Source organism: Artibeus jamaicensis, unplaced genomic scaffold (genome assembly GCF_021234435.1).
Source record: "Artibeus jamaicensis isolate MK-2021 breed Jamaican fruit bat unplaced genomic scaffold, CSHL_Jam_final contig_886, whole genome shotgun sequence".
Lineage (NCBI taxonomy): Eukaryota > Metazoa > Chordata > Mammalia > Chiroptera > Phyllostomidae > Artibeus > Artibeus jamaicensis.
In genome coordinates, this window is record NW_026522002.1 from 2,628,020 (window position 1) to 2,654,865 (window position 26,846).

General features: G+C 37.4%; 1 protein-coding gene across 14 annotated transcripts in view; it reads left to right on the forward strand.

Moving 5' to 3' along the window:
* The window catches only part of FOXP1 (forkhead box P1), a 627,082-nt gene that overhangs the window by 224,153 nt on the left and 376,083 nt on the right, over window positions 1-26,846 (forward strand). For 11 of the 14 annotated variants that reach the window (XM_037150321.2, XM_037150320.2, XM_037150319.2 and 8 more), the window contains one exon: window positions 24,711-24,801. The exons of the other annotated variants lie outside the window; for them this stretch is intronic. The gene's annotated coding sequence lies outside the window, so the exon portion shown is untranslated. The remainder of the gene's footprint in view (window positions 1-24,710; window positions 24,802-26,846) is intronic. 14 annotated transcript variants of the gene reach the window in all.

Below are 26,846 nucleotides of genomic sequence, written 5' to 3' on the forward strand. Positions count from 1 at the left end.
AACATCAGTTCATTTGCACCTGCTCACCCATTTGCCATTTAGTTTTTTCTCCAGTTTTTATTAATTTTGAGAATAAAAAAGGATGAGGAATCTATTCTACATTTCTCTCACTTTCAAGTTTCTGTAGATAAAGGATGAATAAATAAGAGAGGCATTATTAGATACTTATTTGCCTCCCTTTTTATCTGTCACCTTTTTTTTCCATTTCTTGCATCAGCTTCTACATCTGGAGAATAGATGTGACCTGTAAAAGTCACCCTCAGCCCCATGGTTCTTGAATTTTGTGAGATGAAAGCAGACAAGAGTGCGATGATATTGAAGGATCAAGAGGAAAAGGTCTAAAGAAAGTTAACCCAAGAGCTAATTAATACAAAGTTGGAGGTTGAAGATGGGAGTGGTATTTTCCTTGAGCCATTTTTTAGGGTAAAGCAAATTCTAGACACAAGTGATTACTTAAGCTCTTTGGGTTCATAGGGTCACAAATTCCAGGTTGGTATTTTTACTAAATGGCTATGCCAGAATTTGGAACCAAATCTTTAATTTTTTTTTAGCTTAGGTGATTACTAAACAACTTAATGCCACCATTGCTTTGAAACATATTAAGCAGTATGCCTGGTAATTTTAAGGTGCAAGTTTTAAGATGTGAGTCATCACTTTAAGTGCTAAAAAGAATATTCAGATATTCTCTATAAATTGATTCAATGGGTACAAAGACATATTTATCCCATTCCAAAGAGAACAAATTGTTAAGTACAGTAGCTTTGGGGAACTCAACCATACTAGTTAGCTGCTTCTGTGGGTCCTAGTTTATTAGTCTTAAGATTGAATTAATCTTACCTCAGTGGTTTGTGAGGATGAAATGATAGAATCAATGTGAAATAGTTTTGTGATATTTTATAATATTGCATAGGTCATAAGATGCCATCCAGTGTAATCATTGAAGTTAGTGCTTATGGATTCATCCTCCATAAAGTCACCCAGTGAGCAAGAAGAGTATTGACTTTCCTTTGCTTTTTGAATGGTTCATGCAGCATTAGAAAATCAGAAATTTTAGTTTGTAGTCTATGAATCAGTCTTGTATGAGATCCACCGTTCTTGTCCCTTTTATCCCTACCATATATTTAGCATCCTTTCGAATTATTAGAGTTAAAAAATCATTTAAAAAGTTAATGCTTCAGCACCTCCATGAAATCTAAGTTCCAAGGTTCCTTTTCCAAAATGCTCTTTTCCTCTAGGACATTCTAGTCCTTGTTTTTAATCACAGCTAGAGCAAGTGATTTCTTCACTCTTGTCTTCTTAATGACATCATTATTATTTCCAAGTGTGAAATCAGAGTATTTTAGTTGGAGAAATTGTTCAATTTTCTCACCATGTTTCAGTCTAGAGTGTCTCCTTGTACCTTTTATTCTTTACTTGGGGATACATCCAATTTCCCAGACATAGAACATTTAGGACTTAATTTTAATATGATAAGCTAAGAATTCACTTGAAGGTAACCTTTAGTTACTTCTCTCTATATTTTTCTCTCCCAAAGTAAAATATGCTATATGAAAATGTAAAAACAAAACCAAAAACAAGTGTATAGATCATTAAATGACACTGAAATCATATACCACTTCCTTCCCATATCACAGGGTTTAGTATGTCTAAATCCCAGCTGTTTATTTCCTTAGGCCAACTTGTTCTGACTTATTCTGAATTTACCTGAGTAGAAGAATTAAGAGAAAAAAACCCTCGGGTTTCCTTAACCTCAAACTGTGAGGTCCCCTGACCAGTTGTCTACTTATGTAGATATTAGCCAGCCCTCATGTGTGTATGTATTTGTGCAGGTGTGTGTATGTGTGTGAACAACTTCAGAGGTAATCACTTTCCCTTTAGTCTGGTAACTGTCGGATTCTTTTTCTCTCAGTCTGTGGCAGTTGTTCTGGTTTCATTTCTTTGGTCATTTGACTCTTGATGTGGTTGAAGATTTTCCAGAGCAGATTATCCAGAAGGTAATTTTCCTTTGAGTGAAGGAGCGGGTGGCATTCTTGTTAACATGTTAACCTCTGAGTCTGAAAGCAACCTGTAGACACAGCAAAAGCAGAGTAAAAGAATAGTGAAGCCAACCTTGATACCATCATCTTCCTGTGCAAGTAATACCAGGGCAACTCATGCTATGTTCAGTATCCCCAGCTCTTTAAAATTGGCAAGTAGGGAACACTACTTTTAGGTTATGATACTTGATGACAGCCTGTACTTGGGTAGTTATACAGTAATAACTTTTAACTTATTTGCTACTTGATGTTGTTTTGGGGTTTAGGCACTTCTTGAGTTCATTCTTTGACTGGTGTATGTTTTATGAAATGAGAATGCTAAATAAAACACTTCCACAAGAGACTCTTGTCTAAATAATGTATGCACAAAAGTACTTTGGTTTTTTAGTGGAAGTTACTTCATTATAACCCTTTATGGATGCTGCCTGCTGAGAAGGCATTCTAGAAATGGATGTCAACCAAGGGAGATTCATTCATTCCATACGTTTTCTAATTTCAAGAAATGTACACCATCAATTTTTTTCTTAATTGAACAGTTTGTTGAACAGACGGGTGCTTTAATTATGGTAGTCTAAATTTACACACATTGCATTGGTATTTTGCTACATTAATTACCTTACTTGTCAAGAGTAACAGGTAATTACTACATCAACTCACCCTCCTGCAGTACATGGAAAAATAACTTTATTTGAATAGATATCATAAACCAGAGTATAGCCACCCCACATCTTAGCTTTTGATAAAGGGTGGTGGTTCTCATGGTGTTTCTTTTATGATTAGCAGGGTAGAGGTGAGCATACCCCTTTCTTTGTGTCTGTCCACCTAAGATGCAAGTCCAGAAACATTCACAGATTCAGAGTATGAACTGGAAGAAACCTTGAAATGACTGAACCCATTAAACCTCCTTAAAATGTGTTTCAGAGACGGAGTGATTTTTCTAAGACCACACAGTAAGTGAATTAGTGTCCGAACCATAATTGGCCCATATTTCATCCCACCAAGGCTGCAAAAATGCTTGATGCATTTTAATGATTCTTTAAAAATAATTATGGAAAAATTATTTGGTACAGTATACTTTGAATATTCATTTACATCATCTTCCAATGCTTTAACTTCCTTATGAAGAATATTTATCCCACAGTCTATTAAACACACAGGTACAGCTCTGTCACTTCAGTTTCTCTCCAGTGGGCGAGTATCAGCTTTTATGATAAGTGTGTTAAAATTTTACTTTCACATGTTTTTTAAAGGCATGAACATTTTGGGGCGTATGGGATGCCCCTAGCAAAACCATGCCACATTTCCTGTCCTGGTTGCCTGGCATAGAAAGAAAGAATTTTGTTAGCTTTTAGGTTATGGAATGGAATATATACAATGACCTAATAGAAGTGAGCTATCTTAAAAGGCTTTGTCCCCTTTTTTGTCCAAACATCTGTGTCAAATTTGTTAATTGTGGTTAACATTTACTACTTACAAGTAGTTTTTCAGAGTTGTCCACTGCAGAGGAGCTCAGCTTGCAAAGAACTGTAGTACCTGCTTCCCCTGCACCGGGTAGGAGCTGCCACACATTAGAACTCCAAGACATCGAGGGTTAGAGTGCAGAAATTATATGAAAAGCTTTGCGCAGCATACAGTGGGTCTTTGGAGGCGATCTGAGATGTAAGAGGGAGGATATCCTCTACTTCTTGACCCCACCTCAGGATTTCTATGCCTGAAATCCTGGCGTAGCTGCTCTACTCCTGTGACTTTAGTCTTGTCACATGCCATTGCAAATCACTCTGGGTTCTGTAACGTGTTATTTCATAGCTTATGTTTGGGGGGTTCCTTTTTTCCTTAGTTTTTTTTAAATTGAAGAATAGCACAGGATAATTTAATTTAGTTATTCATGCATGTGACACATGGGGTGCCTACTGTGTTTGACAGTCTTTTGTTGTAAGTGGTGGGCAGAGTGATGCACAGTGAGACAGATGCTGCCCTCATGGAATTTTCCCTCAAGTAGAGGGAGGCAGAGAGAGTAAGCAGTGAAAGGAAGGAGCAGTATATTCACATAATGAAGGAAATAGTATACAGCTCAGATCTTGGGAAGAACACTTAAATAGTTCAATCAGGGATGGCATCATGGAAGAGATAGCTTTTGACATCAGAACTAAAAGTTAAGAATGATTTCCATACACAAAGAGCTGGAGGAGGAACTTTCCAAGCAGAGGAATGATGGCAACTGAGCCTCAAAGTTAGGAATAACAGTATGATGTGGGAACAGAAAGAACGGGCTTTAGGCAGTTAGCTGAGGACAGTGGTGGGTGGTGGGTGGTGGGGAGAGGTTGGAAACCTGAGCAGGGCCCTGCATAACATGACCAAGGACTAGGTCTTACTCTGAGACTGCTGTAAAGCATTCAGAGGCAACCACTTTTGATTCATGTATCTAAAAATACACCCCATGGATGGCTGCTGGAGAATGGGGCTTCTTGAAAATAGACTTCCTGGGGATACAGGATAAGTCCCTGGCTTCCTGAGGTTGGGCGAGGAACTCTGGAAGAGGCCATGCCCAGACGGACTTGGCTGGTCCTGCTTAGGAGAAGATTTACTTATCCCAAGGATGCGTGCAGGTGCACTCTGATAGACGTCTGCAAGAGAGTAAGTACCTAGAGCACTGGCCTCATGTGGTGCCTGCTGGACCCACCTCAGCAGCAGTAGCACCTCCTCCAAGAAACGTCAGTTTCTGGCTTCCCCCCAGCTTTAGTCAATCAGACACTCAGGGGTTAGGGCCCAGCAATCCTGCTGTAATGAGCTTTCCTAGTGGCTCTGATGAGTACACAAGTTTGAGGAGCCCTTTATGAGATATTAGTGCCGGAAACGGCTGTTCAATTCTCCCAGCCACTGTTCTTCAGTCCATAAATGAGGGACTCATCTAAGAGGTGATTCAGAACTGATGGAAGCCTGGTCTCTTGACCTTACTCAAGTGCTCTTTCCTTAAGGGTTTATAGAGTTAAAAATAGAGTAAACAAAACCCACTTTGTTTTTTGGAGAGATAATTATGGTATTTATAAAGGAGGTGGATGGACTTCTATAAAGGAATAGTGCTGTGGTCTGTGACCCGAAGCTGCCTCATATCTCTTGCTACTCTTCTCACATAATTTAGAAAAACAATTTTAGTGTGAATAACCCATTCCTTTTTCTCCCTGTCAGTGGTAGAAGAGCAAGAGTTTTGTGTTAAGTTACACCATTGAGACACTTAGCTGAGGATAATAGCATTTTTATTTGTATATTACTCAATAGATTTGGCCTTGTTGGGGAGTTGGAAGTCTTGATGCTCCCAAGTTATATTTTAATAGTTATTGTAGAAGACAGAACATTGATTGTTTTCAGTCCCAATATTTCTGCTTGTGCAGAAGTTTCTGACCAAGGATGGCACTGGAGACTTTGTGATTGGAACCCAAGCATTGCTCTCCTGAGCCTCCACACAGCCCATCTACCTGGCCAAGTCTTGCTCACCTTTAATTTCTTAGGTGTACAGATAATTTCTTCCATGCAGCCTGTTCTGACCTCCTGCGCTTGGGTCAAATCTCTCTGTTAATCATTCCCATGTGCTTGTGTTGGTGTTTCCTGGTGGACTGTGGGCCTCAGGAGGCCAGAGGCCTTATTTGTCTTAATTCCAAGCTCTACTCAGCCTCAAACACAGTGTCTGGCCCATGGTGAGTACTGAAAAAGTAACTAAAATGCATGCTTTTACTCTTTTTAAAAATTTTATTTTTCAGTTACAGATTTCATTTAGTATTATTTTGTGTTAGTGTGATAGGTACAGCATAGTACATATCAAAGTAACATATCTGACATATCAAAGTAACATATCTAACCTGTACTGTGTACAGATTAGATAATCATACACTTATCAAAATGTTCCTCTCTATATTTCCAGTACCCTCCTGACACCTGACATAGTTATTACAGTATTATTGGCTATTTCCCCTTTTTTTCTGTGCTTTACATTCCCATGACTGTTTTGCAACTACCAGTTTGTACATCTTAATCCCATCACCTTCTCAGCAGACCCCACCAAACCTCCTCTCCTCTGGCAACTGCAGGTCTGTTTTCTGTGTCTATGATTCTGTTTCATTTTTGTTTGTTTATTTGTTCTTTAGATTACACATATAATCTAATGGTATATGTAGTGAAGAGTGAAAGGGTAAGATTTTACTCTTTTTTATGGCCGACTAATATTCTATTGTATGTATCACAGCTTTTTTATCCATGTATGTATTGATGGGCACTTGGGTTGCTTCCATTCTTTGGGTACTGTAAATAATGCTGCAATTAACACAGGGGTGCAAGTATTCTTTCTAATTAATATTTTGGGTTTCTTCAGATGTATACTCAGAAGTGGGGTCATAAGGCAGTTAACATTTAAATTTTTTTGAGGAACCTCCATTTTGTTTCCCACTGTGGCCGCACTGGTGTGCAATCCTACCAATTGTGCAGGAAGTTCTCTTTTCTTCCTTGTCAGCACTTATTCTTTGTTGATAATAGCCATTCTGGCAGGTGTGAGGTGATATCTTATTGTGGAATGATTTGCATTTCTCTGATGATTCACGACATTGAGCATCTTTTCATATGTCTGTTGGCCATCTGTATGTTCTCGTTGGAGAAGCATCTATTCAGGTCTTGGTCCCATTTTTTAATTAGATTGTTTTTTTTTGGTATTGAGTTGTATGAGTTTTTAATATATTTTGTATATTAACACCTTATCATATCATTGGTGAATATGTTCTCCCATTCAGTAGGCCATCTTTTCATTTTGCTGATGGTTTCCTTTGGTGTGCAGAAATTTTTAGTTTGATATAGTCCCATTTGTTTATTTTCCTTTTATTTCCCTTGCCTAAGGAGATGCATCAGAAAAATATTACTAAAGAAATGTCAGAGATTTTACTGCCTATATTTATTTTTAGGAGTTTTATGGTTTCAAATCTTAAAGTATTTATTTTAAAATATATTTTATTGATTATGCTATTACAGTTGTCCCATTTTCCCCCATTTATTCCCCTCCACCCTGTACCCCTCCGCATTCATCCCCCACCCCTTAGTTCTTGTCCATGGGTTGTACATATAAGTTCTTTGACTTCTCCATTTCATATACTATTCTTTTTTTTATTGATTATGCCATTACATTTGTTCTATTTCCCCCCCTCCCTTCCCCTCCACCCTGCACACCCCTCCCCCACCATTCCCCCCCTTTAGTTCATGAACATATGTCTCAGGTTCTTTAGATTCTGTATTTCCCCTACTATTCTTACCCTCCCCCTATCTATTTTCTATCTACTGTCTATGCTACTTATTTTCTGTACTTTCTCCCCCCTTCTCCTTCTCCCACTCCCCTATTGCTAATCCTCCATGCGATCTTCATTTCTGTGGTTCACTCTTGATCTAGCTGTCCTCTCATATACTATTCTTAACCTCCCCCTGTCTATTTTGTACCTACTATTTATGCTGCTTCTTCCAAGTACCTTTTTCCCCATTCTGTCCCCACCCCATCCCCGCTGATAACCCTCTATGTGATCTCTATTTCTGTGGTTCTGTTTCTCTTCTAGTTTGCTTGGTTGGTTTGTGTGGTTGTTTTTTTAGGTTCAGTTGTTGATAGTTGTGAGTTTGTTGTCATTTTACTGTTCATATTTTTGATCACCTTCTTTTTCTTAAATAAGCCCCTTTAACATTTCATATAATAAGGGTTTAGTGATGATGAACTCCTTTAATGGACCTTATCTGGAAAGCACTTTATCTGCCCTTCCATTCTAATGATAGCTTTGCTGGATAGAGTAATCTTGGATGTAGGTCCTTGCCATTCATGACTTGCAATACTTCTTTCCAGCCTCTTCTTGCTTGCAAGGTTTCTTTTGAGAAATCAGCTGATAGTCTTATGGGGAACTCCTTTGTAGTTAACTTTTTCCTTTTTTATTGCGGCTTTTAAGATTCTCTTCTTATCTTTAATCTTGGGTAATGTAATTATGATGTGCCTTGGTGTGTGCTTCCTTGGGTCCAACTTCTTTGGGACTTCCCGGAAGTCTGTTTCCTTTGCCAGATTGGGGAAGTTCTCCTTCATTATTTTTTCAGATAAGTTTTCCAATTGTTGCTCTTTTTCTTCTCCTTCAGGAACCCTTATGATTTGGATGTTGCAATGTTTAAAGTTGTCCTTGGAGTTCCTAAGCCTCTCCTCATTTTTTTGAATTCTTGTTTCTTCATTCTGTTCTGGTTGAATGTTTATTTCTTTCTTCTGACTCCACTCCATGATTTTCTTCCCTTCATTGTTGGTTCCCTGTACATTTCTCTTAATTTCACTTTGCATAGCCTTCACTTTTTCCTCTATTTTGTGTCTGTACTCAACCATTTCTGTGAGCATCCTGATTACCAATGTTTTGAAGTTTGCATCTGATAGGTTGGCAATGTCTGCATTGCTTATTTCTATTATAGGAGCTTTGTCCTGTTCTTTCGTTTGGGCCATATTGTTTTTGTCTCAGCACACCTGTTATATTGTAAGGGGCAGAGCCTTAGGTATTCACCAGGGTGGGGCAACACACATTGCTGCATTGTGGTGCTGTATGTGGTGGAGGGGGAACAATGTCACTTGCTTGGCTCTTGGCCAGCTATCAATCACTTCCTCTGCTATCCACAAGCAAATTGGGCCCTTCCAGTGCTGATTCCCTGGTGGTGGTTTTGTGTATGTCCTAGGACCCTGTGGGTCTCTCCAAGAAACTCTCCTGTGAGGCTGGGAGTTTCTTTCACTGCCACACTTCCCAGAGGTTTTTACCCCAGTGGTTTTGAGGCTTTGTTTCCCTGTGCTTAAACCCTGGGCTGCGTGTTCTGTCTTGCTCCCCAGTTCTTCCTGGTTTATCCACATGCAAATTTGCAACTGCTTGGTCTGCTAGCTGATGCCTTTATGTGGGTCCTCTTAGCTTAGGCTGCCCATCTCCACCCCTCCTACGAGTCTGTATAAATATTTATTCTTTAACTCCTTGGTTGTCAGACTTTCATACATTTTGATTTTCTGACAGTTCTGATTATCGTTTGTTTTTATCCTTCTTTTGGTTGTATGAGGAGGCAAAGTGTTTCTACCTATGCCTCCATCTTGGCCAGAAGTCCTTTACATTTAAGTTTAATCCAGTTTCAGTTTAATGTTGTATATTATGTAAGAAGATGGTCTAGTTTAATTTTTTGGATGTATCTGCTCAATTTTATCAACATCACTTATTGAATAGACTGTTTTGACTCCATTGTATGTTCTTGTCTCCTTAGTCAAATATCAGTTGACTAGAGGTGTAGGTTTATTTGGGGGCTTTTTGTTCTGTTCCGTTGATCTCTGTGTCTATTTATATGCCAGTGCCATGCTGTTTTGATTTCTGTCACCTTGTACTATAGTTTGATAGTAAGTCACATGGTACCTCCAACTTCTTTCTTCTTTCTCAAGATTGCTGAGGCTCTTGAGGGTCTTTTATGATTCCATATAATCTTTTAGATTAATCTAGTTATGTGGAATATACCATTGGTATTTTAACAGAATTGCACTGAATCTGTAGATTGCTTTGAGTAATACAGACATTTAATGGTGTTATCATAATCCTATCCATTGTCTGTGCATACACTTTTACTTATTTATATTTTCTTCAGTGTCTTGTAATTTTCTGAGTACAGATCTCTTATCTCCTTGATTACATTTATATCTAGGTATTTTATTTTATTTTGATACAGTTATAAATGGGATTGTTTTCTTAGTTTTTCTTTCTGATAATTCATTATTGATGTATAAAATGCAACTGATTTTTGTATATTCTCTATCCTGCTACTTTACTGAGTTCATATATCAATTGTGGTAGTTTTTTGGTGAAATCTTCAGGATTCTTTATATACAGTACCATGTCATTTGCAAATAATGACAGTTTACTTCTTTTCTAGTTTGAATATCTTTTATATCTTTTATTTCTTTTTCTTATCTGATTGCTGTGGCTAGGACTTTCAGTACTATGTTGAATAAGAGTTGTTAAGACATCCCTGACTCATTCCTGATCTTAAGGGAAACACTTAGTTTTTCCCCATTGAGTATGATGTTAGTTGTGGGTTTGTCATATAAGGCCTTTATTATGTTGAGGTGTGTTCCTTCCATTCCAACTTTACTAAATGTATTTATTATAACTGGGTCCAGGATTTTGTTAAATGCTTTTTTCATCTAATAACATGATTGCATGATTTTTGTTCTTCATTTTGTTTATTTGATGTAACCACATTAATTGGTTTGCAGATAGTGTACCAACCTTGCATCCCAGGAATAAATCCCACTAGATCATGGTGTATGATCTTTTTAATGTATTTGCTAAGTTTGATTAGCTCTTACCTTGTTAAAGATTTTTGCATCTATGTTGACAAGGGATATTAGCCTATCCTTTTCTTTTTTTGTACTATCTTTATCTGGTTTTGTAATTGAGATAATGCTGGCCTCATAAAATAAGCTTGACCATCCTCTGTCATCTTGAGTATTTTGGAATAGTTTGAGAAGAATTGGTATTAGTTCTTTGAATGTTTGGTAAAATTATCCTGTGAAGTCATATAGTGCAGGAGTTTTGTTTGTTGGAAGTTTTTTCATTAATGCTTATATTTTATTATTTGTAATTGGCTTGTTTAGATTTTTTCTTTTTTTTTTTTGACACAGTTTTGGGAGATCGTGTATCTAGGAATTTATCCATTTCTTCCAGATTGCTTAATTTGTTGGTGTATAGTTTGTCTAACTTGTAATGTTACAATCATTTGTATTCCTGTGGTATCAGTTGTTACTTCTCTTTCGTTTCTGACTTTATTCATTTGGGTTTTCTCTTTTTTCTTTTTACAGATTTTTAATTGTTTATTTTTTAATTGTATTTTTCATGACCATTTATCTCTCTTATACCCTCTTCCACCTCTACTTCCTTTCCTCCTAAAATCACACACCACTGTCCATGTTCTTGAATTCTTTCTATTTTTTGCTTGATCCCTTCACCCCTCACCCCCCATCCTGCCCCCCATCTTGTCCCCCATCTTGTCCCAGAGTTGTTAGTCTGTTCTTTAAGTTTGTCTCTATTTTGCTTGTTAGTTTAGTTTATTCATTAGATTCCACATATGAGTGAAATCATACAGTATTTGTCTTTCTCTGACTGGCTTATGTCACTTAGCAAAATGTTCTCAGTCTTGTTTATCTACTCAGAGAACCAGCTGTTGGTTTCATTGATCTTTTATATTGTTTCTTTGGCTTCTGTTTTTGTGTTTATTTTCACTTCTGATCTTTTTTATTTTCTTCCTGTATTCACTTTGGGCTTTGTTAGTTGTTTTTTATCTATTCTTTTATGTATAAGATTAGAGTGTTTATTTGAAGTGTTTTTTGTGTCTTGAGTTAGGCCTACAGGCCTAATGTAATGCTATGAATTTCCCTATTAGTACTGCTTTTGTTGTGTCCCATGTGGTTTGAGTTGTTTTTTGTTTCTTCCCTTATTGTTAACCATTCATTTTTAACCCATTCATTTTTTTAGTAACATGTGATTTTAGCCCCCACATATTTGTATCTATTTCTTTTGTTTTCATGTATTTCTAGTTTTGTCATGTTGTAGTTGGAGAACATGCTTGATATGTTTCCAGTCTTTTAAAATTTATTTAGACTTCTTTTGTGTCTTTACATGTGGTTTTACTTAGAAAATGTTATATGTGCACTTGGAAAGAATGTATATTCTCTTGTGGTGAAATGCTCTGAAAACATCAATTAAATGCATCTGGTCTAGTGTGTCATTTAGGGTAGCTGTTTCCTTGTGGATTTCTTTGTCTGGAAGGTCTATCCATTGATGGTGATGAAGTATTAAAGCCCCCTGTTGTGACTGTATTCTTGTCATTTTCTTCCTTTATGTCCATGAAGATTCCCTTCATGGATGTAAGTGAATCTTCATATGTGTGTATGTGTATACCTGCATGCATATGTATGTGTGTACATACATATGTGCATATACATACACACACACACTACACACTCTTATGTTGGATGCAGAAATGTTCAGAAGGGTTGTGTTCCCTTTTGGACTGACTTCTTTATCATTATGTAGTGTCCTACTTTGCTTCTTTTTATTACCTTTGTTTTAAAGTCTGTTTTATCTGCTGTAAGTATTGTTATCCCAGTTTTTTTGGGGGGTTTACATCTGGCATGCTTTTTCTCTTAATGGATTAATTATCTTTTGTTACTCTATTTAACTGATTATGGAATGCATGGTGATAAGTCTTTATAAAAAGAGTCTAAATGGAATATTAAGACACGACCCTATGGGATCAAGATCAGAGAATTGGAGACAAAGCCAGACATATTTATTTAAAGTAAATCTTTTTTAAGATAATTTTTTATTTTTCAATTATGGTTGACATACAATAATACATTACTTTCAGGTGAACAGCATAGTGATTAGACATTTATATATCAAAAAAGTGATTATCCCTTCTGATACCCATACTCAGTTATTACAATATTATTGACTGTATTCCCTGTGCTGTACTTTCCAACCTCATGACTATTTTGTAATTGCCCATTTGTACTTCTTAATCCCTTTATCTTTTGCACCTGGTACTCCAACCCCCTCCCATCTGGCAACCATCAGTTTGTTCTCTGTATCTAAGTTTCTTTCTGGTTTTGTTCATTTATTTTGTTTTTTTAGATGCTACATATAAGTGAAATGATGTGGTAGTCATCTTTCTCTCTCTGACTTATTTTACTCAGCATAATAAGTCCATCCATGTCACAAATGGCAAGATTTCATTCTTTTTTATGGCTGAGTCATATTACATTGTATATAGGCATCACTTCTGGTTTATCCAGTCATCTGTTGATGGACACTTTGGCTATTTTCCATATCTTGGCTATTGTAAATAATATTCCAGTGAACATGTGGATGCATGTATCTTTCTGAACTAGCATTTTGAGTTTCTTCAGATAAATATTCAGAAGTGAAATTTTTGGGTCCTTCTTTGTCTCTTATTATAGGCTTTGTTTTAAAGTCTATTTTGACTTGTATGTGCATAGACGCTCCAGCTTTAAAAATTTTTCCATTTTCATGAAATAGCTTTATCCAGCCCTTTACTTTCAGTCTTTGTATGTCTGTGAATCTGAAGTTAGTCTTTTGTAGACAGTATATGTAAGGGCCTTGTTTTCTTCTCTGTTTATCCAACCTATATATTTTTTAAACCTAACTGCTCCCACTGCAAGTAAGAATATTTTTTAACTTTTTAATTACAATTTACATTCAATATTATTTTGTGTTAGTTTTAAATATAGTGGTCAGGCAATCATATACTTTACAAAGTATTTCCCACCCTATGTCTTTTGACTGGAGCATTTAATCTATTTTCATTTTAAGTGATTATTGTTAGGTAAGTAGTTATTGTCACTTTATTATTGATATTTTTCACAATTTTCTCTCATCTTCTTAAAATAGTTTCTTTAACATTTCTTATAATATTGGTTTGGTGGCAATGAACTTCTTTAGTTTTTTTCATATCTGGGAAGCTCTTTAACTCTCCTAGCTTTTCATCACTTTGAATATTTTGTGTCATTCCTTTCTAGCCTGCAGCGTTTTTGTAGAGAAATCAGCCGACAGTCTTATGGGATCTACCTTATAAGTTAACCATCTGCTTTTCTCTTGCTATTTTTAAGATTCTCTTTTTGTCTTTAGCCTTTGGCATTTTAATTCTGATGTGTGTTAGTGTGGGCCTATTTTGGTTCATCTTGTTTGGGACTTTATGTGCTTCCTGGGTTTGTATGTCTATTTTCTTTACAGATTAGGGAAGTTTTCTGTCATCATGTCTTCAGACAAGTTTTCAGTTTCTCATTCTTTCACTCCTTCTGACGAATGCCTCTGTGATGCAGATATTTTTATGCTTGATATTGTCCCAGAGATCTCTTAAAATATCTTCAATTTTTTTGGATTCTTTTTTCCTTTTAGCTCTTCTGATTGGGTATCTTTTGCTACCTTGTCTTACAAATCATTGATTCAGTCCTGTGCTTAATCTAATCTATTGATTTCCTCTAATATTTTCTTTATTGCAGATGTTGTATTTTCATTCCTGACTTTTAATTTTTTGATTTTTATATCTACTTTAATGTTTCCTTTCTCCTTGTTGATGTTCTTACTGAGATAACTGATCATCTTTACAACCAAATATTTTAAATTTTCACTGGTAGGTTCCTTGTTTCTATTTTGTTTAGTTTTTTCCCCTGTTTTTTTTTCTTTCATTTGGGACATGTTTTGTTTGTTTGTTTGTTTCCTCATTATGGTTGTCTTTCTGTATTTGTTTCTGTATATTAGGTACTGCTATGTCTCCTGGTCTTGGTACCTTATGTGGTACATGTTATGTGGGGCCCAGTGGTGCACTCTCCTTGGTTACCTGAGCTAGGTACTCCAGGTATGTCCCGTGTATGGGTTGTGTGTATCCTCCTGTTGTGGTTGAGTCTTTATTTGTTGTCAGATGTCAGTGGGAAAAATCGACCTCTAGGCTGATTTGCTGTGAGTGCTGGCCATGAATATAGGTGAGGAGCTGTTGTGCAGGGGTTGACTTTATGGAGCAGGATTCACTTCAGCACAGCTCTGGTTCTTGCCAGGTTTACACTTTGTATTGTTTGTGGAGGTGGTTGGGTGGTACTCTGTTGTGTTCTGAAGGTAGATACTGGAAGTGCTGGTCCTGGAGCTTCTGGCGAGATGCGGCCTTAAATCACCTGCTTTGTGTGTCCTGCTTAGGACCACCTGGTATGTGCAAAGTGATCTTTGGATGGTTGCTACTTGTGCTGGGTTTGGAGGTGTCTGGGAGAGGCTGATGTGCAAAGTGAAGCTGGCTGCCACTAGTGCCCAGCTCGGCACCACTTATCAAGTGTATAGGGCACAGAGATGCTGCTTGTTTGTTGTTTGTGAACCTTTGAGAGATTTTAGGAAAGTTGGCAGCATGAGTCAAGCCAGGTCATTTGTGTAGAAAAGCCACTGAAGTGGCTTGGGTGGGCCTATGAGATGGTTGGGGTAGCATCTCAGGAAAGCCTCTTGGTGGGATGAAGAGTGCGTACTTGGCTGATGGAGATTCAGACTTGCTTCCAGACTGTGCCTACAGAGGGAGGGCTCAGAAAATGAAAGATGGCCTCTGCCAGCATGTCTGTCTGGGAGAAAGCCGCCCCTCTAGCTCTCATCCTGATGCCATATGATTCATTTTTCTCTCCAAATATCCCTTGTGCCTTATGAGCTACTGCCCCAGCACTGGAGTTCAGAGGGAGGGAGTCTGAGTAAATCTTTGCACTGGTTGTTTAAGAGGAACACCTGGAACTCCAATAGTCTCCATCTCACTCAGCCAAAATTCCTGCTGATTTTTATAGCCAGAGGTTACTGACACTGAGACCCTAGTGTGGGGCTGGGATCCCTCATTCCTTAGAGTGAACTTCTGTAGCTGAGAACTCCCTCTCGATTTTTAACTGCCAATGTGAGTATGGGACCAGCCCATTTTGTGTCTCCATCTCTCCTACCAGTCTCAATGTGTTTTTTTTATGTTTTTGTTTTTATGTTTTTAGTTACAGGATTAATGTTCAGGTGTCCTGAATGATGGTTGTTCTGTATTTAGTTGTAATTCTGATGTGGTTGTGAAAGGAGGCAAATTCACTATTTATCTACTCCACCGTCTTGACCAGAAGCCATAAAAGATAAATAGTATTATTCAGTATGTGTTGTACTAGCCGTTGTGACTGATAAATAACAAATTTCCATAGCTTAACATTGTAACAGTATACGTGGTCTTCCTTCATGTCAGTGTGTGTCCAGTGAAGTTCCACAAAGTTGTATTTGTCACAAGGAACTTGGGGTCTGCATGGTCTTGGGGGATGAGGAACAGGGAGCACAGATGATTTTTTTTGTCATGATTAGAAGTGACATTCTTCTGATCACATCCATTGATCAAAAAGCAGTCACTTAGTCCCAATGTAAATGCCAGGAAGAAGAAAATGAAATGGAATTAGTTACCATGTGATAGTCCTAAAGAGTAGGTTACATTGGTTTTAGCCACTGAGGTTTGAGCAAAATGAAGCATAGCACCTCCTGTCTTTGTAACTTACTCATCAGTATGTATATCTTTGTTATCTAAGAACAGTGTTAACCCCGAAAGGCCTTTAATTTTTCCATGTTATGAGTACATTGTCTTTCATTGAAATCCAAGAAACAGCTCATCTTTTTTTCTGGGTTTGGGCAGGGTGATTTGTTGATGAGCTAGATGTAGCTTACCTTCTTTCCATTACAAAATGAAACATTTTACCTTGTGTGGTGAATTTGTACACTACAGAGAGATAGTCTTTTATATGTTGGGACTGCTTTGTTGCTATGGTTGGCCCTATTTGCTTCAACTTCTAGGCTTGACTAGTTTGGAGAAAAGAGTTCAGTAGTAGTGAGGACTAACTAAACCTTTCTACTTGCCATTCTCATGAACTTGAGGTGTACCTTGTCGACTAATTTTTATGTCTTAAGGGAAAAAAATGAAGTTGCTTTTAAGACTTCTATTTTCAGTGTGTGTACTAATCTCAGTTTTTCTTTAAATCCAGAAGATGATACGAGAAATTTTTCATGAAAATTGCGTGGAGGAGAATATAATAATAAGTGCTTATTTTATGATGCTCTATTATTTTTAAAGATACGTTTCTTCCCCCATCATCTTGTTGATCCTAGTAGTTCACAGAGAGGAGTTGAGGTCTTCATCTCCTCATCAGTCTTTCTTTCTGCTGTACTCCCAGCTCATTACAGAAGCTCATTGAGAAGCTTGGCAGGGCCAGTGGAGACGTGTAGTTGAGCTGCATGGAGTCTGGAGAGATCTGCAGTGGCCAGATCACAAGTACCGTGTAAGAGCCCAGGGAAGGGTTTTGATTTCTATCCTAGGACTGCTGGGGAACCATGGAAAGTGTGCGTGCCAAGAGGGAGTGCAAGGTTAGTGTGTGTGCATATGCATGTGTGTGTGTATGAGAGAGAGAGAGAGGCTGATTGATGGAAAGAGAAAACAATGATGAATGATGGTCATATTTGTTGTGTGTTATTTGGCTGTCTGGAGCCTCCACAAAGAAGACTGACAGTGAAGACAATATGGTGCCCTTCTCCCAGCTGACATAATAGGTCTCCTCCCTTCTTCTACACAGAATTTAACCTGTCCATCGGGAGCTTAACATCCCACTTGTAAAGCAGGCAGTGCATTTCAGGTAAATATTTATGAAATGCCAAGCTTCCTGAACAGAGGTATTTTGTTTTTAATGAGAACATGACTCAGAATTGTTTTAAGTTATTAAAAGACAAATTATTGTGTGTCATCATGGAAAAAAGGAGGAGAAACTGTAATTTCATATCAAGCAGTTTATTTACAGCTATAATCCTCAAGCAACACATCTTTTTAAATTACTTAATTTTTAAAGGCTTGAAGTACTAAGCAAAATTATTCAATTTTTAAAGGCTTGAAATATAAATCTTTATTTATGGAATCTAATTAAGATCACTTTTTAAAAGAGTAAGATGGACTGTTCAGTTGCTTTGAGAAATGTTATTTGAATGCATAAGATCCTGTAAATACTGTTTTTGAGGCATGAGAGATACCATGAATGTCTGCTTTACCTCTAGTTTGAAAAAAAAAAAGCAATCAAAAGCTATTAGTAAATGGGTATAAATGTACAACAAATGTCTTTTTCCTGTGATTCAGTTAACTGTTTTACATTCACTAACCAATATTTTAGAAAGTGCTTTGTTTTAGAAAACGAAAAACAAAACATTCTAAAGAAACATCACCTAATTCTTTTCCCTCCAGGGCAAGTACCATTATTTTTTTTTTCTGTTTTTTATTGTCATAAAGTTTTACACAGTTGAGTGTCTACTGTAGATACAATTTTTCTATCTTTCTTATGTCATGTCATATTGTAACAAGCATTTGCACACACTTGCCCATTCCCAGCATTGTTTTTAATGATGACAAAATATTTCTCTGTCAGACTGGAGTATAATTTACTTCTCTCTGTTTATTTGTTTTATAAGAGGACAAATCCACTTTTATTTATTTACTTTTCAGTAAGTTTAAATCCTTGAGGGATACAGCATCTCTGAGATTCTGTGTCTAATGCCCTTAGCAGGGAGGTTGCTTGGTAGGAGCATAAGTTGCCTTTCCCCAGATGAGACTGGTTTTGTCAGGGTTTGTTCAGTTTGCCACCGGAGTCGCTATGTTGTTCTTTGCTTTGTACACATGAACACATCTCTTACCTAGTACTAAACAAAGTTATTAGAAAAGTACTAGAAGAGTACTTTTACTAGTACTAGAAGTACTAGTAAGTACTAGTACTAGAAAAGAATTCAGTTTCATCTTGAGCATAAACACCTTCAATTTTAAGAAGAGCTGTATGAGCCATGTGCTCTCTCTGGTTCCTGAGACTCCACTTATTGCTAGCAATAATGACCTTGGACCACAGCCTTCCTGGAACATTTGTCGTGATAGAGTCCTATTCCCAGCAGCTTCCACAGGCTCCAAGACTGTGGAAAGAGCACTTTTGTTATGTTTTGATTGACATTTTGGGTAAAACAGATTCATAAATTTCTCAAACCATCTTGCACACTTAACCATTCTAATAAACATTCATGGGAAACAGACTTTTTTTAAAAAAAGTATCTGTCTATATGTCTCTGAACTTTGCCTTCCCTCCAGAAGTGAACTAAAACCTTGTTACAACAACTTTACATTTTTTGAGAGAATAATAGAGGACTATATTTGCTACATTATTGCTGCCATTTTCTGTTATTGGACATATAGCTCCTACTCTGAGATTGGTTAACAGTGAACATCCTCTGGGACCAAGAATGCTGTTCAGTTCTCACTTGCAGAGATCTTATACCTGAGTTTGAAACTTTTAGAGGTGATCTCAGTGATATTTTAAATATACATATTATTTAGTTTGCTTTTTTATTTTTGAGAAGACCTTAATATAGTTTATTTATTTTTAGAGAGAGGGGAAAGGAGGGAGTAAGAAAGGGAGAGAAATATCGATGTTCAAGAGAAACATCAATTGGCTGCCTCTTGCATGCCCCAAACTAGGGACCTGGCCTGCAACCCAGGCATGTCCCCTGAGTGGCAGTCAAACTGGTAACCTTTCAGTCTACAGGCCGGTGCTTAATCTACAGAGCCACACCAGCCAGGGAGTTATAAACTCACTTTAAGGTAACTATTGCATACGTTACTTTAACACAGGGACTTTACTGTGCAGGCTGAGAAAAACCATCAGCTTTTTCTTTTTGGTATAGTAGTTTTTGGATTTTGTTCAAAATGGTATGGGGATGCCTTTAAACATTTTATGTGGATCCATGACCCCTTTAAAAGGTGGAATGACTTAGAGGGAAGAATGGGGTAGTAGGGTTAGACCTCAGATAGAAACTGAGTGCTGCCAACTATCTATCTCTTGAACCTTTGGCAAAATGCTAACCAGATCCAAATCTGTTATTTTACATAGGAGAAATCATAATGTTACGTGTCAATATTAAAAAACCCCAATCCGTTCTCTAAAACAGAAATGGACAAATTTTGTCCCTCAGGCCAAATCTGATGCACTGCCTGTTTTTGTAAGTAACACTTATCAGAACACAACACCCATTTGTTTACTTACCACTTGTAGTTGCTTTCCTAGTACAATGGCAAAGTTAAGCAGTTGCAGTGGATAAGCTATGACTGCAAAATCTAAAATATTCACTGCCTTGCCTTTTACAGAAAAGGTTTGTCAACCCTGTTCTAACATATAACTAAAGTATAACAAAACACTTTATATGTAGTCAGCGTCATTACATTAAGAATGTAAATGTCTAGAACATTAATTACTCAACAATTAATGCAGTTTCAAAATACTTGTTTTTTTTTCTTTTTTGAATATGGCTTTTTAAAAAATAAATCACCAAGAACATCTGAGACAGCACCCACTGTGTTGCTGGCTTTCAAAACCTCTATTGAGGGTCTGATATTCCACCTGTTGTTTTGTAACCTCACATATTTTATTTAAAATGGATTTAATTTTGGAGGATGTCTTAGAACTTTTTCTTTTATTAGTAAGAGCCAAAAATGTTTGATTTAGAAATAATCATTTTCTATATAATTTGGATATTAAAAGCCAAGAGATATCCAGCTGGGAAAATGTCAACTGGATATACATTTCATGGCATTTGCTTGTATTTCACTTATTAGAAGCATTCTCATTTATAAAATGGGAATTAGACCTCCTCACAGGGTTAGGTGGAGGTTAAGTAAGGAAAATGTACCTCACACAGTTTGGGAATGCATTAGTGATTGGTTCCCTTTCTCTTTTCTACCCTTAGCTTAATTAGAGGAGCAGATGATCACAACTGTACAATATCTTCAGGAATTTTTCCAAATTCACATTGCTCCCACATATATATGGTGGCCTGGAGATTCAAGTATAACTTTGGAGCCAGGGAGAATTAGAAAGGCCTGCGTATTTAGTAAGAGATAGTGGCAATTGTAATAAACATTCCTGAATCTCAGAGTTGTAATTCAGTGCAGGTTTATTTCTCAGGCTGCACAGTCTAGTGCTGGCTTGTGGGGGACAGGAGTCATGGCTCTGCTCATGCGGGGTTTCGGGGACCTTCACTTATCTCATCCAATGACTTCACCATCTGCAAGAACTAAGACTTGCGCTCTGCACCTCTCGGCCCACACTCAAGGGTAGAGAGAGGGCGTGATGGTGCAGGAGGGTTCAGGGTCAGAATGAAATTAACGTACCCTCTTCCATCTGTTGGGCCAGTGCTCAGTGACAAGGTTCTACCTAACTGCAGTGGAAGCTGGGGAATACATCCCAGCTGTATGCCCATGAAACAGAAATGGATTTAATGGTCCGGGCTCTGCCACAGGCTGACTATATCTTCTTGTATCTTATGTATGCATGGCATACATAAATTCCACAGAGTTGTGCCAATAATCTGAAAGACTGTCTCTAACATGTGCCCATGGAAATAGAGCATTTGGAGACAATAATGCTGGATTGGGACGATTAATCGATATACTTGTATGAATACAATTTTAAAAATTAATCTAAGATCTGAACCTGCTTCTGACATTGTCATGTTTTGGCATTCTAAAATCACAGATGTATTGTATGGTAAGTTCAGAAATACTTGTACATACTTTAGAAATTATGCCTGCAATGACATTTTTATTCTTAAAGTGGTCTATGTGGACTCATATTTTATTTTTCTATTCTTTAAAATCAGAAGTCATCCACAGCACTGAATAGAATTCTTGATCAATTATGGAATATAGAATATTTGTCAATATATAACCACTGTTATTTAATTCAAAGTACACATTTGACAATAAAGCACATCAGGAGCTTTTTCCATTTTTCCATTCCTCTAGTAGATCTAAGCACGCCTTTTAAAAAGTTATTTATTTTATGTCATCATATAAATATTTTAGGATTATAATTATCTTAAAATTAAGGACAAACTTTATCATACAAAATAGAAGTTTAATTTAAAGTAGAAGGAACTCGATTTCCAGTTTTAGTAGAGTAGAAACAGGATGTAAAGAGGACACTAAAGAACACTTTTAAAAAACCCTCAGTAGTGGACTTTTACATTAGATTTGGAAAAATCACAACTGCATCTAGAGATGTTTGTGAAGATCATATCTGCAATGGTGTCATCAAAGATCAAACTCGTAATACTGAAAAGGCACAGTAAGGCAAGCAAACATTTTGATCATTCCACAGAAAAACTGACTTTAAAAAATCTTTATTCCACATCATAAAGTCAGTAAAGTTTATATGAGACAAAAGTTGCTCTTGACCATATTGTAACCCAGTGGCCTCGCGCGAAAGTCAAGACTGTCCATAGACATACAGGATTAAAAATATTCCTTTCAGTTCTCTTGGCATTCATGGCATTTCCTATTACTTGCCACTTTGACAGTATTTGAGACAAAAAAATAAAATTGACCTGGCAAGGATGGTTTCTCAATCAGCTGTTCCTTATTTTTCTCCAGTGCTTCTTTGTTACATCAGAATTCAGATGTACTATTCATAAAACGCATTTTAATTAGTGACCATATCAGACAAACGGCAGCTAAGCACTGGTTAGTGTGTTGAAAATAAACATGAGGGTTCTCATTAATGTCGCTGTCTGAATAATTAGTTGAGCATCATGTACTGAAATGAAAGCCAGTTGGCTTCTCACTGGAGCGATAGGCTGGCAGTCTCATCTTGGAGTCTGGTCATTAATGTGCCCCACCACTGATGTCATGTTACAGTGTCACATTCGTTAGCGCCCCTTTAGGAAAGAAGCCAGACCTACAAATTACCCTCCACATCCCTGGAAACCCGGTTTGGGCAACCTGTGTTCAAATGTGAGTAAATCATTAATGTGGCTCATAAACTAAACAGTTTACTGGCTTATAACATTTTAGAAGTAGGTAGTAAAGACTAGAAGAGTGTTCCAGTTGCTTTGTTCTGATGATCTCCTGACTTTCCAAGAGGAGCCCAAAACTGATAGCTCTTGTTAGGCGGAACAAAAACACAGAATGTCTGAGCAAATGTTTGGAAAATATAGACTCTAAAAGGAAGCAAGTGTAAATCCATGGAGAACAATGAAATTAACTTTGTTCTCTCGCTCCGATAAATGGGTGACCGTGGTCCTCTTGCTTATGGTGGCCGTTGTTCATCAATGAGTTCACAGATTAAGTTTCAATGAGTATATCCTTTGCCAACTGAAATTATCTTTAAAAATATTTTTGATGTATTCTTATTATACTCTTCATGAATAATGCTAATACATCATGGAAAACTCATATAAGAATAAACATTCTTAAGTCATATGAATATTCGACTTAAGACATACTCAGCAAAAAGTTTACACTCATATACACAACTGATACCTAGAAATCGTTGTGTGAACCAATCTGGCCTGAATCTATCTCTTACCAAGAAGAGGCACTCACTGGGAGCACCGCCTTTTAACCCTTTTCTGAGCTCTGGTAGACAGACAACCCACAGAGTTTCCAGAGGTGCATGACTATTCAAATCATTAACCTTTGTACACCTCTTTTTCGGTTTTCACTTCTCTGTCTGACTGGAGTAGAAAACATGTACATTCATGGAATTTTATCTGTGCTTACTGTTGAAGGAGAACAAGACACACACACACACATACTGAAGAGCTCATGCTTTCTGTTCACACTGTAGTTCCAGTTCCCCATTGACAGAGTCCCTCTTATCACCTTGAGTGCCACGTGGGTGGCAGTCTTCCAAGAATGTGTACAGAAAAGGCTTGGTGTGCAAAACTTTGCTACTGCCTGCTAGTCACAAAGACTATTTGAGGATGAGTTGACTTATGTGTCAGTAACTTCAGCTTACTTGGAATTGGGTTTGGTAAATGCTGTAATAATCCAACTAAGCCATGAAAGCTTGCAGCCTCAGTGTGAGCATGTACGCAGGCCGACTGTTTCCCCGAGAAGGCTGAGTCATGGCTTCCTTCTATATGACTGGAGAAGAACTGTAAATTGTGGCAAGCAGCGTTTTGCACATGTGTGTGCAGTTGTGCATGTTTGTGTGTGTGTTTCCTATCATCACTCTGCTAGATTGTCTGAGAGACTGAAAGACCAGAACCCAAAGTAAATCAGCATTTGGACCTGTGGATAATTTGTCCTTATTCCTCAGAAAAAAATAACATTGTAATTATGAGAATTTATCTTAAAAAAATAAGAAATGATAGAAGTTCAAGGAACCAGACTTTCCAAGTGAGTGGCAGTTACACTTGGCTATGTAGCGTTTTACAAGTACCACTGTTTTGTAATGCTGAGCTCAGATTATGGGCTGATGAAATGCCAATTCCAGAAGAGAAAGAACAAAAAATATATGCTGCTATACATCTATTATATATCTACATGTACTTACTGTATGTCTATTATATGTTATACATATTGTATATGTATTTGCAAGGGGGGACCCCAGAAAAATTGGAATTATCTTTTAGAGAGTGGAGTAGAGGTTTCCTCAGCAAAGTGAGTGTTCTAGGAACCCATCTCTATCAGTGTACCAGCTGGCATTAATCTGAAAGGCTGCATTTGGCTTCAGTAATTTTTTCTGAAGGTTCTTTCAGTGTGTTTGTCATTTCATGGTGGGTGATTTCCAAGGCTCACCTGCCCACACCATGCTGAGCCAGCAGTTTTTGACCAAAACTAGTATCAACCCCCATACCCCACCCTCCCCTATTAACCCAATCTTGTCCTAAGCGACTATTTTTTATTGTTTGTTTGTTTCCCCATATGAAAAAAAGTCCTCAAAGGGAAATATTTTTCAGATGTGGAAGAGGTGAAAAAAGCAGCAGAAACACTAAAAGGCATCCAAGTCGATGAGTTCAAAAACTGTTTTGAGCAATGGAAAAAAGCCTCAATAGGTATATTGCATCAAATGGAGAGTACTTTGAAGGTGACTGAAGTTTAGATATGTAAGAATAAATACAGAAGTTTTTACAAGTAAATTTTGTTTCTGGGGGGGTCCCCTCTTGTATTATTACATATACATGTATACGTACAATTCTGAAGTGTCACGATTTGCCCTGTTCACTTACCCTCTTCTGTTCTTTCTGCTGTCAGCGTCCCTCTGTGTGTTGCAGTCCTGTGGCATTATGGGTGCCTCCAACCAGTGACCTCCAGGTTTTTTTATGGCTGTGAGACAAATTAAATGGTAAGAGGTAAACTACACTACTATTGTGCACTACATAAAATCGCCATCTGCCTTTGCAGAGGACACAGTAGTGGATATGGGAACCTCTAGGAAGGTAAAGGGATACTCCATTATTAATTATGAATTTCAAAGCTGCACTCCATGATAGCTTTATTGCCTTTAAGAGCAGGATCCATAACTTGGACCGTAGTTGTGGAGAGCTGACCTAATGCAGGTTGGCAAACTGTCTGTAAAGGGCCAGATAGTAAGTATTGTCAACATTCTGGGCCGTATACATTCTCTGTTGCAACTAGTCAGCTCTGCTGATGTAGCACCAGAGAAGCCATAGACAGTATGTAAACAAATGGGCATGACTGTTTCAATAAAACTTCATTTACAAAAACAGACAGTGGGCCGTAGTTGGCCCAGAGGCTATGGTTTGCTGACTCTTGATCAAATGCATCAAAAAGGGACATATGACCTATAAGCAGAATACTTCACTAGGTATCAGTCCCTGTGATCTTGAGCAAACCATTTATCAAGAGGGATGGTGAATTAAAGAATACCTTCCCATACATAGTAGCACATGGGTGCAGCTGTAAGGATGGAACAAGGTAGAATGTATGTGAAACTCCTTACATAGTTGCTCTGGTTCACCTGGTGGAGTGTGCTTCACCTTTTTAATCACACTGAGCTTTTGTGAGCTACAAGAGTGTGGGGAGAGCTTTCTTGTTTTCTGAATGCTATGGTTGTCTGCACGTTCCTTCTGTCTTACAGTTGATGGGCAGGCTGTTGAAATATCTTTCTAGTACCCACAGGGATGAAGAGTTCAACAGATAGATTTGGGCAGGCTAAAGATCAAATGCCAATGAGGAGTGATTAAATTTTCTTTAATCATCAGAGTCTGAGAGTGGTGTAAGATCTTTTACCTTTAATATAGGCCTTAATCAGTAATAGTGCTTTGCATGTCTACAAGTATGTTTGACTTTTGTAAGTCTTCCATGTCAAAACATTAGAGACAGGCTCAGTAAATATGCTTCTCTGGGCTAGTTATAAGGATGAAGAAAAGTCATACTTAAACAGCTTTAAAAACTGTTTGATAATCAGAATCACAATTCATTAATTTCTAGGGTTTTTTTTTTACAAAAATAGTAATATGGTCTTCAGATTTGTTTTATATTATTATATCATTTAAGAATTGCTGTCTAGTAACAGAGATGTACTATATTACTTCAAAAAATTAGTTGTGTATTCCCTCTCATGAAAGATAGTCAAGTTTGGGGGAGAAAAGTTGGTGCCTTCTTTCTGCTCTGCCTGCCTATTCAAGTATAGCTTTATTTTCAAGGTCACATGATGGCTGCTCTTTTTCCAGCCATTGCCTCTGTATCCTGAAAGGTAGAAACAGGAGTGCAAGGGACAAAATGTGGCCCTTTCAGCCGAGGCAGGTCCCTTTAAAGAACTTTCCGTCTTAAAGAACATTCCCTGAAGTTTTATTCAGTGACTTTTACTTACATCCTTTTTGCCACCCCTGACATGAGGGAATTTGAGAAGTGTATCTGTAGACTTCAGAAATTTACTGTCCCAGATAAGTTCCAGGTTCTAGTAATAATGAAGAAAAGGGAAATGGTTACTGAGCAACACCTGTGGTTACTCACGCAAAATCATGATACCACTGTTCCTTACATGTTTAATTTTTATTTTCAGTGAAATGCTGCCTTGTCTTCCAATAATTTGCATGTATAATGTTTTAATTGAATTTTATATATTAGAATTTCAGCTAATTTACTTCTCAGCAGAGATACATATCTCAGTAAATATTTTAGGGCCATAATATTCTTACTGAAAGTACCATGGCAGATCTGAAAAATACATTGCTTTGTCAGGAGAGCTATCAACTGTAATTTAAACTCCTGGATTTTCTATTAGATTTACTGTCCTCTGGATATTAAGCTCTTGTTAAAGTTTGAGTACTAGCATGAGGTTCTAGCACCATGCAGGCTCACACCCAGTTCTGTTCTTCCCAGTATGTGCAGGGGAATTTGCTGCTTGCTTGTACTGTCCCACAA